Below are 14,428 nucleotides of genomic sequence, written 5' to 3' on the forward strand. Positions count from 1 at the left end.
AAACGATATTTGTTATTTAATATAAAGAGAGAACACGAACACAATACGCTTTTTGATACTGTGGGTTGTCAGCAGGCGCTTACGAAACTATCTACAGGGTGGCGCGTAAGTCTCTACCCATCTATATACCTTATGTATCCCGTGTATCTCTGTGCTGTCCCTCATTCTCGCTTCATAATATTATGCGACGCCATGTTTTGAGACATTTTCCTCAACATGGCAGGGATTATTGTTCCAAATGCCGTGGTAGCAGCTGCCTTCATTTCATCATTAGTATTATAACGTTGTTTATAACAACATATTGATTGGTAGGGACTTACGGGCCACCCTGTAGAAAAATTTTGCAATATATTTTCTGGTCTTCAAGGCTGAAACAAACAGATAATATAATTTTTTTCTCACTTTACTTCTTCTGTAAATTTCCAGGTGTTTTAATATCTTTAAAATCAGTTTTACAGTCTGGTGTTGCGGAATATAAAATCACAATATTATAAGGAATATATCAAACTTGTTTTTTATTAAGTTCGATGCAAATTTCTCATTTATTTAATTCAAATATTCTATTATGATTAATGTTTTTATGTGGATATATATACATTTCATTAATGGGTGTTTTTTTGGTTGTTTCTTTTCACTCCGCGTACGTTTTGTTCTTTTATATACACGAGTAACGTGTTAGTCTAAACCGTATTCGTAACAGTTGTAATTAATCTATTTCTGGTAAGACTGTTACAGCCGCCAGAATCGTATTGTATCAGTCATAAAGCATTGTAAAGCCTTGATTCAGGACGGAAACCTGACGCTGCCTGGAAATTATCGATCTTCGCTTGGCGACAGAGCTTGCTTGCATGCACACACGAGACAAAAAACGTGATCAACCGCGCCTTTCGACCTTGATACTCGGTTGTCATGACAACATACGAGGGGGAAAAAAAATTATATGCAATATACAATTAGTTAGCCCTTGCAACCTTGAACTTTGAAAACTATGAAACTTCCACATTCGACCGAAGGTCACGTGAAGTTCCATTGTTTAAGGTAACCTGACATGAAGAAATATAATTTATGTAAAAGAGTTTTGAAAAGCGTTACTTTGAACTTGTTAAAGCGATATACGTGTTACATACAGAGCATGGTTTTAAATAGAATAATGATTCTAGAGAAAAGTTTATCTGACTGTTATTTTTAATACACTGAAAATCTCTGTGAATTTACATCTTACCGTGTATGATGATAGAGATTCTGCCCGAAGCATGTACAGTATGCCTTATACACGTACACGTGCGTACAGTTTTTCCTCACGTGTGTGATTCTTATTAATCGATATTAAAGAACGACCTCCAACGAAATACGTTTTCGATATGTTTTGTTAAGCCTTGCGCCTTTTGCACTGTTATCGTAAACTGTCCTATAAAGTCAGCTCCCACGTGGCTCAAAATGCTACAAACCGGGTTTCAATACCCGTGATGGGCACAGCATAGATTGTGTACTTTTGTGCTTTAAGAAATCTACAAAATTGAATACAATTTCGCAGTTGTTTTCTCGTTTACTGTTTTAAGATTTATTAACAACTTAGGAACAATGGACTTTTTTACGTAATCTCTGTTCTTTTTTTGTCTGCATTAGCCGTCCTTAGTTTAGCAGTGTAAGACTAGAGGGAAGGCATCTCTTGGGTTACTCGTTTACTAACGAATAATGAAATTGACCGTAACATTATAACGCTCCCACGGCTGAAAGGGCGAGCATGTTTGGTGTGATGGGGATGGGGAAGTCTTAACCACTTGGCAATGGCAGGCCAAACAGAGTAGAAAGTATAAACTTTATTTTTAATAAAATAAAACAATTTTAAGGATTATTACTTCAATGGAAAAAACAAAAAAAACAAACAACTTTATAAAATAGATGCCTTCCAAAAGAAATGTAGGACAAAATAAATATACTTGCTTTGATTTATTTTAAATATTTTACGTATTTCTTACATTGAACTTCAAGTTCTGAATTTCTCCGTTTGACCTATAGAGGACACACTAATGTATATTTATTTTAATATCTCTGTTTGTTTCAGTTTAATATATGTTTAAGTATATTGTTATATATTGTACCTTGTATTGTTAAATGTGTAATGTGCAAGACCCGCCTATTGTCCAAATTTGTAGAAGATTCTCGAGAGTAAGAATCAATAATAAAATTGTTTACGAAAATAGTAGCTGTTCTTTAAATAGTTTTGCCAACCGTACTTTCAAGAACCTTACCCTAAACCTTTATAAACTAATGTGCCAAGAGTCAGTTTAATAATATTGTTGGTCTGCTACAGTCAGTATAATATAAACCTCAGAAGCTATAATTGTGATAAATGTTTATTAATCGGAAAGTTATAAATATTTGACCAGAAACGTTTATAGATTTCGAACACTACAAACCGTTTAACTTAAGTGAATTAACTTCGAACGTTAGTGTTTCGAGGAAAACGTTAAATATCTTCGTCAGTAAAAAGTTTGTTTATGAGCGGCGTGAGACGAGCTAGGAATAGACAGCGAATTGTAACAATATCGACTCAAAATTAATTCGCTGGTTGTGAACCTGGACATCGATGATGTTCAGTTCTGGGCCAGATGAAAGACAGTATAGTTTGCAAACTTGTACATAAACCAATATTTGTGATGATTGTTATTATAAATTGTATTGTTATTTGGGTGTTAAAATATGTTTGGGTTAAGAATGAAAACTGTGTATCAGTCTTGTTAGTAAATATCATAAGTTTGATACGTATTAACATTCAGTGAAATTAACATTTTAAAACAAAATCCGGCTGTTTGAAATCGTGATACGATAGGTTGATTAAGAACGAAATATTAATTTGAAATCTTCCGAATTACTTCATGGTGTATTGTTTTAACATAACGTTTTATCAGAAACACACACTTCATATTTTCAACAAACACCAGTGAAAAAGTAAACTTCCAACCTTCAACATGAGAATAAACACAACGACGAGAAATCTGTATGGTAGAGGTTAATGAGGGTGGAAATCTGTGTGGTAGAGGTTAATGAGGGTGGAAATCTGTGTGCTAGAGGTTAATGAGGGTGGAAATATGTTTGGTAGAGGTTAATGAGAGTGAAAATCTGTGTGCTAGAGGTTAATGAGAGTGGAAATCTGTGTGCTAAAGGTTAATGAGAGTGGAAATCTGTGTGCTAGAGGTTAATGAGGGTGGAAATCTGTATGCTAGAGGTTAATGAGGGTGGAACACTGTTTGGTAGAGGTTAATGAGGGTGGAACTCTGTGTGGTAGAGGTTAATGAGGGTGGAAATCTGTGTGCTAGAGGTTAATGAGGGTGGAAATCTGTGTGCTAGAGGTTAATGAGGGTGGAAATCTGTGTGCTAGAGGTTAATGAGGGTGGAAATCTGTTTGGTAGAGGTTAATGAGGGTGGTTACCCTCGACGACAGCTGAAGACACCTTTCATCACGAGAACGTGCCTTCGTGTGTTCAAATAATTACTCCCATTAATCGAAACGAAACAGTTACGAAAAGTTTCAAGATACAACAACAGCTACTTGCAAAATAGGAAAGTTATGATTCTAATAATTACAGCGTTTTGACCTACAGTATCTCGTAACCACCGAACAAATCATGTTTACATTTATTTTACCTGATGATAACATGATATTATTGGTCAATACATTTTAATTGTTACAATCAGGACTTTCATACTATAAAACATGCTTTAATTACTTATTACGTTCAGTAGATTCCTCACTAAACATTAAAAATATAACTGTTATGGGGTCCGGCATGGTCAAGCGTGTTAAGGCGTGTGACTCGTAATCTGAGGGTCACGGGTTCCTATCGCGGTCGCGCCAAACATGCTCGCCCTCCCAGCCGTGGGGGCATTATAATGTGACGGTCAATCCTACTTTTCGTTGGTAAAAGAGTAGCCCAAGAGTCGGCGATGGGTGGTGATGACTAGCTGCCTTCCCTCTAGTCTTACACTGCTAAATTAGGGACGGCTAGCACATATAGCCCTCGAGTAGCTTTGTGCGAAATTCAAAAACAAACAAACAAACTGTTACGGGTCACAAGATAACTATGGCTGACGTATTGAGGTCATGATGTCGCAAAACCCGAGTTTGTTTGTTTTGAATTTCTCGCGAAGCCATCTACCATCAGTGATGTCGAAAAAACCCACTTGTAGAGAAATATGTAAAAAACGGCTCGTTTGGAGAAACAAGTAGAAAAATGGAAACCAGATTCAAAGAACATGAAAAGTCACCTTCACACGTTTTCGAACAATGCAAGTCAAATAAACACAACATAACCATAGGAAACACTCAAATACTAAATAAAGAAACAAACATAAACAAACGCAAAATTAAAGAAGCCTTACTTATACAACAACTTAAACCCAAAATAAACCAATATAGAGGAACGCCTTTATACCAATATTAATATAATAAAATAAATAAAATTATATATTCAAACATATAACACCGCCCTCTACATTCCGACACTCAGTTACACAACCCCCTTTCAAACATGTGGTCAGCTTCCGGTCAGTTACCTCTTTCTTTGTGAACCTGACGATGACCGAAGAAGGTCGAAACGTTGTTCGCTCCTCTACGTAAAATATTTTCTCAACCCAAACGATCCATCTACCATAGCCTCTAATTTTGAGTAACGCTAGCCAGTCTGCAGCACCCTACTTGAGGTTGACTCATTCTTATAACGCATCCACACCTTAAAGTGCAGGGAATGTTTAGTAATATCACATGGATTTTAACTCGGCCTTCTAGCTTCAAAGGTCAAAGCTCTACCAGAGGGCTTACCAGTACAATATGTTTTCACAGTTTAAAATGTTATTAGTAAAATCCATGATTTTAAGAAAACACTATTCAAACAAAATTTTAGGTTGTTATAAGTTGTTCTAAATCCAGGTAGCAGAAGTAATTATCAGGCAACAATACTGAGTTCTCTTGGTGTTCATACAAAACAAAGGTTTCTAATTTTAACTAGTTCACTATTTCGTTACAACCTAAGATAATTTTTTTAATGCTTATATTTATAGGAAAGTATATAAAACTAAATTTTACTAAGTTAATCTTGAACAAATTGACTTTTAAATATAGATTACTCGATTCAAAATCTCCAGGTTGGTTTAAATGTGTCAGGTAAATGAAAAAAAATGCACATGTGAGGAATTGCTATGCAAAATACATTTCAATTATTAACGTAACCTCTCTCCCCCAGTTTCATATCTAAACTTGTATAATTTTATATGAACAAAATTAAATAATTCGTTTCAGAATAACCAAAATAAACTTAGAAGTATTTGAATATAGAAGGTGGTAAGTTCCATGTTTTCGTATGGTCCCGCATCTCAGTTAACAGAAAAACTGAAAACGTGATTTTTATTCAGATATTCAGGCTAAATAAACTTTGATATAAGATATTATTTATTTAATTTTTAAAGGTGGAAATTATTTTTAAGACTAAAATATGTCAAATTCAATTTCGTTACTTGCATAGCTTCTCAAATAGGGAAAATGATCAGTAAAACATTCTTTTAACATTAAAAAAAACGATAAATATTAGATTGTTATATAAAATAGTCAATAGATACTACTTACACGTAGTGACTAAAACAAGAGTTGTGCAAAGCAATTTAATAGTTTCTGAGTAATTACTAATAGTCCGAAAACGTTTCAATTTAACGTTTACCTTAGCAAGAAGAGAAAAAAAAAACTTTTAATGAATCATCTATACTTTACTGAAAATAGTTGCAAAATTTTCATAAAGTAGTCATAAATTGATTAATCATACATTTTGAACTATAATAGTGAAGTGTTGAAACAGTAATGACAAAAACTTATTTCGGATTCAGTTTACTCTTGCTACATACATGCCAGGAAGACGAAATACAACGAAAACAAAGTCAACATACATGCTAGGAAGACGAAATACAACGAAAACAAAGTAAAATACATCACGCTTAACTGGTGACTTATAAATAATACGCTTAAGAAAATTTTTGTACGTTTGTTTGTGTTTCTTATAGCAAAGTCACATAGAGCTATCTGCTCAGCCCACCGAGGGGAATCGAATCTCTGATTTTGGCGTTGTAAATCCGGAGATATATTGCTGTACTAGCAGGGGGCGTTTTAAAAGTGTGATTGAAAGTAAATTATAACGGCTGAAAGGGTGAGCACGTTCGGTGATGGAATTTGAACCCATGAGATGCAAGTCATGGGTTCAGTGCCTTAAACACCAGGCCATACTAGGCCTGAAAATTTTTGTATAATTTTGACGAATTTATCCACTATTACATAACGCTCATTTTTTTCCCGATACAGTCAACATTCAGGTAATTATGTAATGCATATTATAAATGTATAATGAAATGTCGTTCAACAAAAAAGTTTTAAAAAATAAACTGTTTTGAGAATAAACACTTACCTTTCTGTTCAAACAATCCTTATTTATTATGACAATTCTGTTTTATTTGTTAGATTTTGTTTGCTTGTTTGTTTTGAATATCGCTCAAAGCTACTCAAGGGCTATCTGCACTAGCCGTCCCTAATTTAGTAGTGTAAGACTATAGGGAAGACAGCTAGTTATCACCACCCACCGCTAACTTTGGGGTTACTCTTTTACCAACAAATAGTGGGATTGACCGTCACATTATAACGCCCCCACGGCGTAAAAGGACGAATATGTTTGGTGCGACATGGATTCGAATCCGCGACCCGAAGATTACAAGTCGAACGTCTTAACCCAGCTGGCCATGCCGGGCCCATTGTTAGTTTTTAAAAGGAATTTGTTACCAAAATGGGGGAGAAAAATGAAACTATGCCATTTGGTAACTGATATTAATTTTTAAATATTTTTGGTAATTTATCTACGTTGTAAGTGTCTAGTGCTGAAGCACTTCTTTTTGTTTTAAATGTAAATTTGTAATATAAATAATTTTAGCAATTTGCAGGATGACGCCTTTAAAGTCAATGCGGAGAGTAATGAACCTACAAAGTATAATCATTTTTGGTGATTGAAGACATATTTCAAAATGCGGAACAAATACAAAATACACGAAAATCAGGAATACTGTAACTGTTATTTTTTGAACTACAGAAAAAAATTAGATCAGTGAATTTACTCATTATAAGATAGCCGTAATTAGCACAATGTAAATAATCCATTGTATAGCTTTTTACTCATAAATATATAGATATATTCTTTATAACTAAAGATGTTTGTTAATCTCACACAAAGCTACACGAGGGCTATCTGTACTACCCATCCCTAATTTAGCAGCGTAAGACTAGAGAGACGGTAACTAGCTAGTCATCACCACTCACCGCCAACTCTTGGGCTATTCATTTGCCAACGAATAGTGAGATTACCCTCAGATTACGAGTCGAGTTCGTTAACCACCTAGCCAGAGCCGGGCAGATAACTAAAGATGCTTACTTTTAGAGTCTAGGTAGGACAGTGTTTTATTATTCGATAATATAAACGACTGAAGTATGCACTATTTACATATTCTATACGAAGTAAAATTCATCATAGAACCATAGTTCGTAGAGATAAAAAGTATAACGGAATACATAATCTCGACGGAAAAGGAAACCCTCAAAAATAAAAAAAATAGAAACAAACACGTAAAAAGAATAACAAACAAACAAATAAAAAATGAAAATATAAACTATTTCACAATTCGTCTGATAACGGATTTCTATATCATTTACAAAAATATCTATTAAAGAGGGCGCTTTCGTCACCAATGGCGGTATTAAAATTGTAAACTATGAGAAGTTAGCGTTTGTGAAAGTATATTTTTGGCTGTTATCCAAGAATTTCTAATATGTATGGTAATACATGTATTATATACTTATTTGAAAGTTCAATGATTTAGGTTAATGTGCCAGTTCATTGGCTTCTGTGGGACTTCGAATTTCATCTTCAACTTTAGAATTCAAGCGACTTAAGATGCTTGAAATAGTCAAATTAGTGTTGTAATTACTAAATCAGTGATTTTTAGGGTTCTTACTTTCACAACTGACAGGTTTAACTCTTCCAATATCCTATAATCTAGTCAAATAGGACCATTGTTATTAGTGTTACTGTTAATAGTGAAAACGTAGAATAGTTTTAATTGGAGTTTAGGGGTTGGAGCTTGAGACATTGCTTTTGCATTACGTGTATTAATCGTTTTATAGTATTGAAAGTTTTCCAATAACATTAACCAATTTCGTATTTCTAAGTTCTATTGAGAATTCTGTAGTATTATAGTTTTACAGATACACTTTGTAAAAATTGGAAAAATATTTACCATTTGATCTTTCATTACAATTCGTGGTAAATGCAAAATATTACAATTTTATTATAATTTGTATCATATGGAATACAAATGGGAACTTATTTAATTTTGGCATCGAGGTGAATAAGTCCTTCAGCCTGTTAAAATAGTGTTAAGGTTGATACTAATAGAAACTTAAGGTGCATTTACATACATATTGAAGACAAATCAGAAGGGGTAATTACCCATATAAAAAAATCAGAAGTTAGACCTTATTTGGATTTGGAATATTCTGTTCAGATTTATCCATTTATCTAAAAATGGATATTGTCTTGTTGGAAAAGGTTTGAAGGAGAGCTGTTAGGGTGATTTTAGAGATGGAATGGTCACATGTTGAAAGGTGAAGATTTCCTGATGTCTTCTCTCAAAGAAGGATAAAAAGTGGTATTATTGAAGTCTGAAAGATTGTCTGTAGATTTGATAGGATGAAGGCATATAACTTATTTGTGCTCTAACTTGAAGATGTAGAATGGGAGGACATAAATTTAAGATTTTGAAAAGATCAGTTGGGCTTGTGTTAATTTTATGTAACTTAAACATTAAGGATAAGAAGAGGCTTACTGAAAGTCCATCTTTGTCATTTGCATATTTATTAAACTATTACTGAAACTTACTGTATCTGAAACATCCCATTCCAAAAAGTCAAACACCCTCTGAAAAGAATAAAGTTCTTAGCTGAAGATAAAAATTATATATTAAAATTTATATTTATGTCCCCAAGGTCTACCATTCTTACCAGTAAGATGTATCAACACTGTTAATATGTTAACATGTATCAATGCTGTTAAAATTTATATTTATGTTCCTAAGATCTACCATTCTTACCACTAATATGTATCAACACTGTTAAAATTTATATTTATGACTCCAAGGTTTACCATTCTTACCAGTAAAATGTATCAACACTGTTAAAATTTATATTTATGACTCCAAGGTTTACCATTCTTACCAGTAAAATGTATCAACACTGTTAAAATTTATATTTATGTCTGCAAGGTCTGCCATTCTTACCAGTAAGATGTATCAACATTGTTAAAATTTATATTTATGTCCCCAAGGTCTGCCATTCTTACCAGTAAGATGTATCAACACTGTTAAAATTTATATTTATGTCCCCAAGGTCTGCCATTCTTACCAGTAAGATGTATCAACACTGTTAAAATTTATATTTATGTCCCCAAGGTCTGCCATTCTTACCAGTAAGATGTATCAACACTGTTAAAATTTATATTTATGTCCCCAAGGTCTGCCATTCTTACCAGTAAGATGTATCAACATTGTTAAAATTTATATTTATGTCTCCAAGGTCTGCCATTTTTACCAGTAAAATGTATCAACATTGTTAAAATTTATATTTATGTCTGCAAGGTCTGCCATTCTTACCAGTAAGATGTATCAACACTGTTTAAATTTATATTTATGTCTCCAAGGTCTGCCATTCTTACCAGTAAAATGTATCAACATTGTTAAAATTTATATTTATGTCTGCAAGGTCTGCCATTCTTACCAGTAAAATGTATCAACATTGTTAAAATTTGTATTTATGTCTTCAAGGTCTGCCATTCTTACCAGTAAGATGTATCAACACTGTTAAAATTTATATTTATGTCCCCAAGGTCTGCCATTCTTACCAGTAAGATGTATCAACACTGTTAAAATTTATATTTATGTCTTCAAGGTCTGCCATTCTTACCAGTAAGATGTATCAACACTGTTAAAATTTATATTTATGTCCCCAAAGTCTGCCATTCTTACCAGTAAGATGTATCAACACTGTTAAAATTTATATTTATGTCTCCAAGGTCTGCCATTTTTACCAGTAAAATGTATCAACATTGTTAAAATTTATATTTATGTCTGCAAGGTCTGCCATTCTTACCAGCAAGATGTATCAACACTGTTTAAATTTATATTTATGACTCCAAGGTCTACCATTCTTACCACTAATATGTATCAACACTGTTAAAATTTATATTTATGTTCCCAAGGTCTGCCATTCTTACCAGTAAAATGTATCAACACTGTTAAAATTTATATTTATGTCTGCAAGGTCTGCCATTCTTACCAGTAAGATGTATCAACACTGTTAAAATTTATATTTATGTCCCCAAGGTCTGCCATTCTTACCAGTAAGATGTATCAACACTGTTACTTCCCTTAACAAACTTTAACACTTAATCAAATCTCTCTCTGACCCATTTATGTTTTCATAACACAATTTCAGACATCTTAATCTATCTATGTATGACTATATCTCTATTCTAGATATAACTGTAGTAACCCTCTGAACCTCTTCCAACAAATTGTTTTTACTGAGGTAAGGAGCCAAGACTGAACACACCACTCCAGGTGATGCCTAACCTTTTTAGATTTGTATTCAATATTTCTGTAAATCCACACTGTTATTTAATTTACTACTACCAGCAGCACACTGCTTAGATGGCACAAGAAACTGATCAAGCAGAGTACCAAAATGGACACTGTTAAGGTTATTCCCATCAAACTTATATTTACAATTCAAATTATGATAACCCACATGCACTTGTAATTAAAATTCATCTTTCATTTACGTTCCTAACTCACTAAATGACCTGAATCCTTTTGTACATCAGCGGCATCCTCTTCACCACCAGAAAAACTTCAGACTGTAGTATTGTCAGCAAATATAAGTAATTTTATCACTGTAAACAATGGTAATAAATAGTGTGCTCAAACGTAGAAAACAAATCTCAAAAGAAAAATACACATTTCTGGTGTTCTAGTTTTGTGTTTTCTTATTTTCACAAATATACTAAAATAAACATTTGGAAATGCAATATAGCAAAGACAAATAGTGTTGAAAAGCTACATTATAACTGTCAAAATTCTGTGAATGAACTGTTTTAAATATCAACATTAAATTTTTATACTGTTACACTTACTTATAGGTCATGTATTTATCATTTAGTATCATTCGTATTGAGAAATTATCTAATTTTCACTGGTATACAGATACCTCTAAAATAGTATTCCATTAACACAAAATTATATGTCTGACAGATGAGTGAGTTGGTTTTTCGTGATAAATGATTATAGACTGTAACGGCTTTGGAAACACAGAAATATCTGGAAGAGAGTCAGTGTAGGATAATATTTTGGGTTTACTTTTGTAGCTCATCTTTAGGTGTGAGAGTCAGTGTAGGATAATATTTCAGGTTTACTTTTGTAGCTCATCTTTAGGTGTGAGAGTCAGTGTAGGATAATATTTCAGGTTTACTTTTGTAGCTCATCTTTAGGCGTGAGAGTCAGTGTAGGATAATGTTTCAGGTTTACTTTTGTAGCTCATCTTTAGGCGTGAGAGTCAGTGTAGGATAATATTTCAGGTTTACTTTTGTAGCTCATCTTTAGATGTGAGAGTCAGTGTAGGATAATGTTTCAGGTTTACTTTTGTAGCTCATCTTTAGGTGTGAGAGTCAGTGTAGGATAATATTTCAGGTTTACTTTTGTAGCTCATCTTTAGGTGTGAGAGTCAGTGTAGGATAATATTTCAGGTTTACTTTTGTAGCTCATCTTTAGGTGTGAGAGTCAGTGTAGGATAATATTTCAGGTTTACTTTTGTAGCTCATCTTTAGGTGTGAGAGTCAGTGTAGGATAATATTTCAGGTTTACTTTTGTAACTCATCTTTAGGTGTGAGAGTCAGTGTAGGATAATATTTCAGGTTTACTTTTGTAACTCATCTTTAGGTGTGAGAGTCAGTGTAGGATAATGTTTCAGGTTTACTTTTGTAGCTCATCTTTAGGTGTGAGAGTCAGTGTAGGATAATGTTTCAGGTTTACTTTTGTAGCTCATCTTTAGGTGTGAGAGTCAGTGTAGGATAATGTTTCAGGTTTACTTTTGTAGCTCATCTTTAGGTGTGAGAGTCAGTGTAGGATAATATTTCAGGTTTACTTTTGTAGCTCATCTTTAGGTGTGAGAGTCAGTGTAGGATAATATTTCAGGTTTACTTTGTAACTCATCTTTAGGTGTGAGAGTCAGTGTAGGATAATATTTCAGGTTTACTTTTGTAACTCATCTTTAGGTGTGAGAGTCAGTGTAGGATAATGTTTCAGGTTTACTTTTGTAGCTCATCTTTAGGTGTGAGAGTCAGTGTAGGATAATGTTTCAGGTTTACTTTTGTAGCTCATCTTTAGGTGTGAGAGTCAGTGTAGGATAATGTTTCAGGTTTACTTTTGTAGCTCATCTTTAGGTGTGCTTATATTATGTTATAGACCTTCGTGAGAGCTTCGTGGTTGTACCATGTTTCTTAAGTTCCAGTAACACATCCTCTTTTAATAACACAAATGAACAAATGGAACAAAAAGCAAGAACATCTGAAAATACAAAAGTTTGTTTTATTCTTTAAGAATAAAACAAACAATAACAACAACCATGTGGCTTGATATATGATTACTTCATTTAAACCAATACTAAATGAAATTAACATAAGATCCATGGATGGAAGTAGTGGCTGGTTATCAATGGTTGCCTCTGTACCAAAGAAGCAAAATTACTGAAGCTAAAAGTTGAATGCAGATCAATGCTGTGGTGATAAAATTATAAATAAGGGTTTGTTTTCACTTACCAGACTAACCAGTCATCAACCTTATTTAAATTGACTCTCAAGGTCATTATAAATTCTTACAATCGTTACTTGAAGTATATAATTTCAAAGCAGCTGTATTTTTAGGGACGTTAGAAATTCTTCAGCTAATGGTAAAACTTTATTTTGTACGAAGTGTTTCATGTTATTGACAGGATCACAATCTTACCAATCCACACTCACATGTATAAGAAAGCAACACAGAACATAATATGCACTTGGAGTTTGGGAGAGGTGCACCTCTTGCAAATGAAATGAGAGATCAGTGTAGATTTGCAGGGCTTAACCAATGATGAAGACAGTTTAAAAGTAAAACAAAATGTAATTACGAGCAGTTGTGCACTTTGGAAACAACACGATTACCGAAAAGGTAATGGTGTAGCATTCGTCATGTTTTCAGCTGACATTATAACCATTTAAGTCTTGCATGGTGTTTTGGTCATGAATAATAAATAAATGTAGCTAGAACATGAAGTCAGAATAGACAAACCATTGAGATTGTTGTAATAAAAAAAAATGAATCGAGAAACATTTTAATATAGTGACAAAATCTTAGTAAAGTATATTTGATTTATAATTTTGTTTTTCTCAGTGTCTTTAACCATTCTATTTTCAGTTTTAATTTACTAAATTTCATAATGGATGAGTGGCCATGTTGTGTTAAAATTTTTCTTTGTATTAAATATATTGCAGTGTGACCAGAAGATGCAGGTATGGTTTTTACATTTCTTGACTTTATTATTGCTGTGTTAAGTACACGGATGTTGTACCCATAATTCACTGTTTTTTAGGCACAGTCTATTTTACAGGTAATTATTATATGATACAACTTGTTGGTCGCACAGATCATTAACCAAATTTATTTAACACTATTTCTGTTTGAATAGAATCATGAAGGAATAGGTATATGTGGTAAATCAACCGGAGGTTTCTTGTTGAAGGTGCAGTATGCCACAGGTTTTGGAAAGTATCCAACTTGGACTTGCAGCATGTTGTATTGGACTGGGAAAAGTAAGTGTGGACCCTGTCCAGATGGGCTTGATCTGTCCGGAAAATAAACTCATCTTTCTTACATACATTAAAAAACTTCAGGGTTCAAATTATTCAATACAATAAGTTTTATTTGTTGGTTTTATTATACATAAAAGTGATATTACATTTTTAAATAACCATTATTTTGGATGCTGAAAAGTATTTAAACAGTTTACTGGTGAGAATTTTGTAGAGATAGCTTTGGATGTGCAAGGTGTCGTGAGTCTGGAAATATAATTATTTGAAATAATAACAATCATTACATACCCAGTATGACATGTTACTCAGTGAAATAGTAACAAACATTACATATCCAGTATGACATGTTACTCAGTGAAATAGTAACAAACATTACATATCCAGTATGTCATGTTACTCAGTGAAATAGTAACAAACATTACATACCCAGTATGACATGTTACTCAGTG

This window comes from Tachypleus tridentatus, unplaced genomic scaffold (genome assembly GCF_004210375.1).
Source record: "Tachypleus tridentatus isolate NWPU-2018 unplaced genomic scaffold, ASM421037v1 Hic_cluster_2, whole genome shotgun sequence".
NCBI lineage: Eukaryota > Metazoa > Arthropoda > Merostomata > Xiphosura > Limulidae > Tachypleus > Tachypleus tridentatus.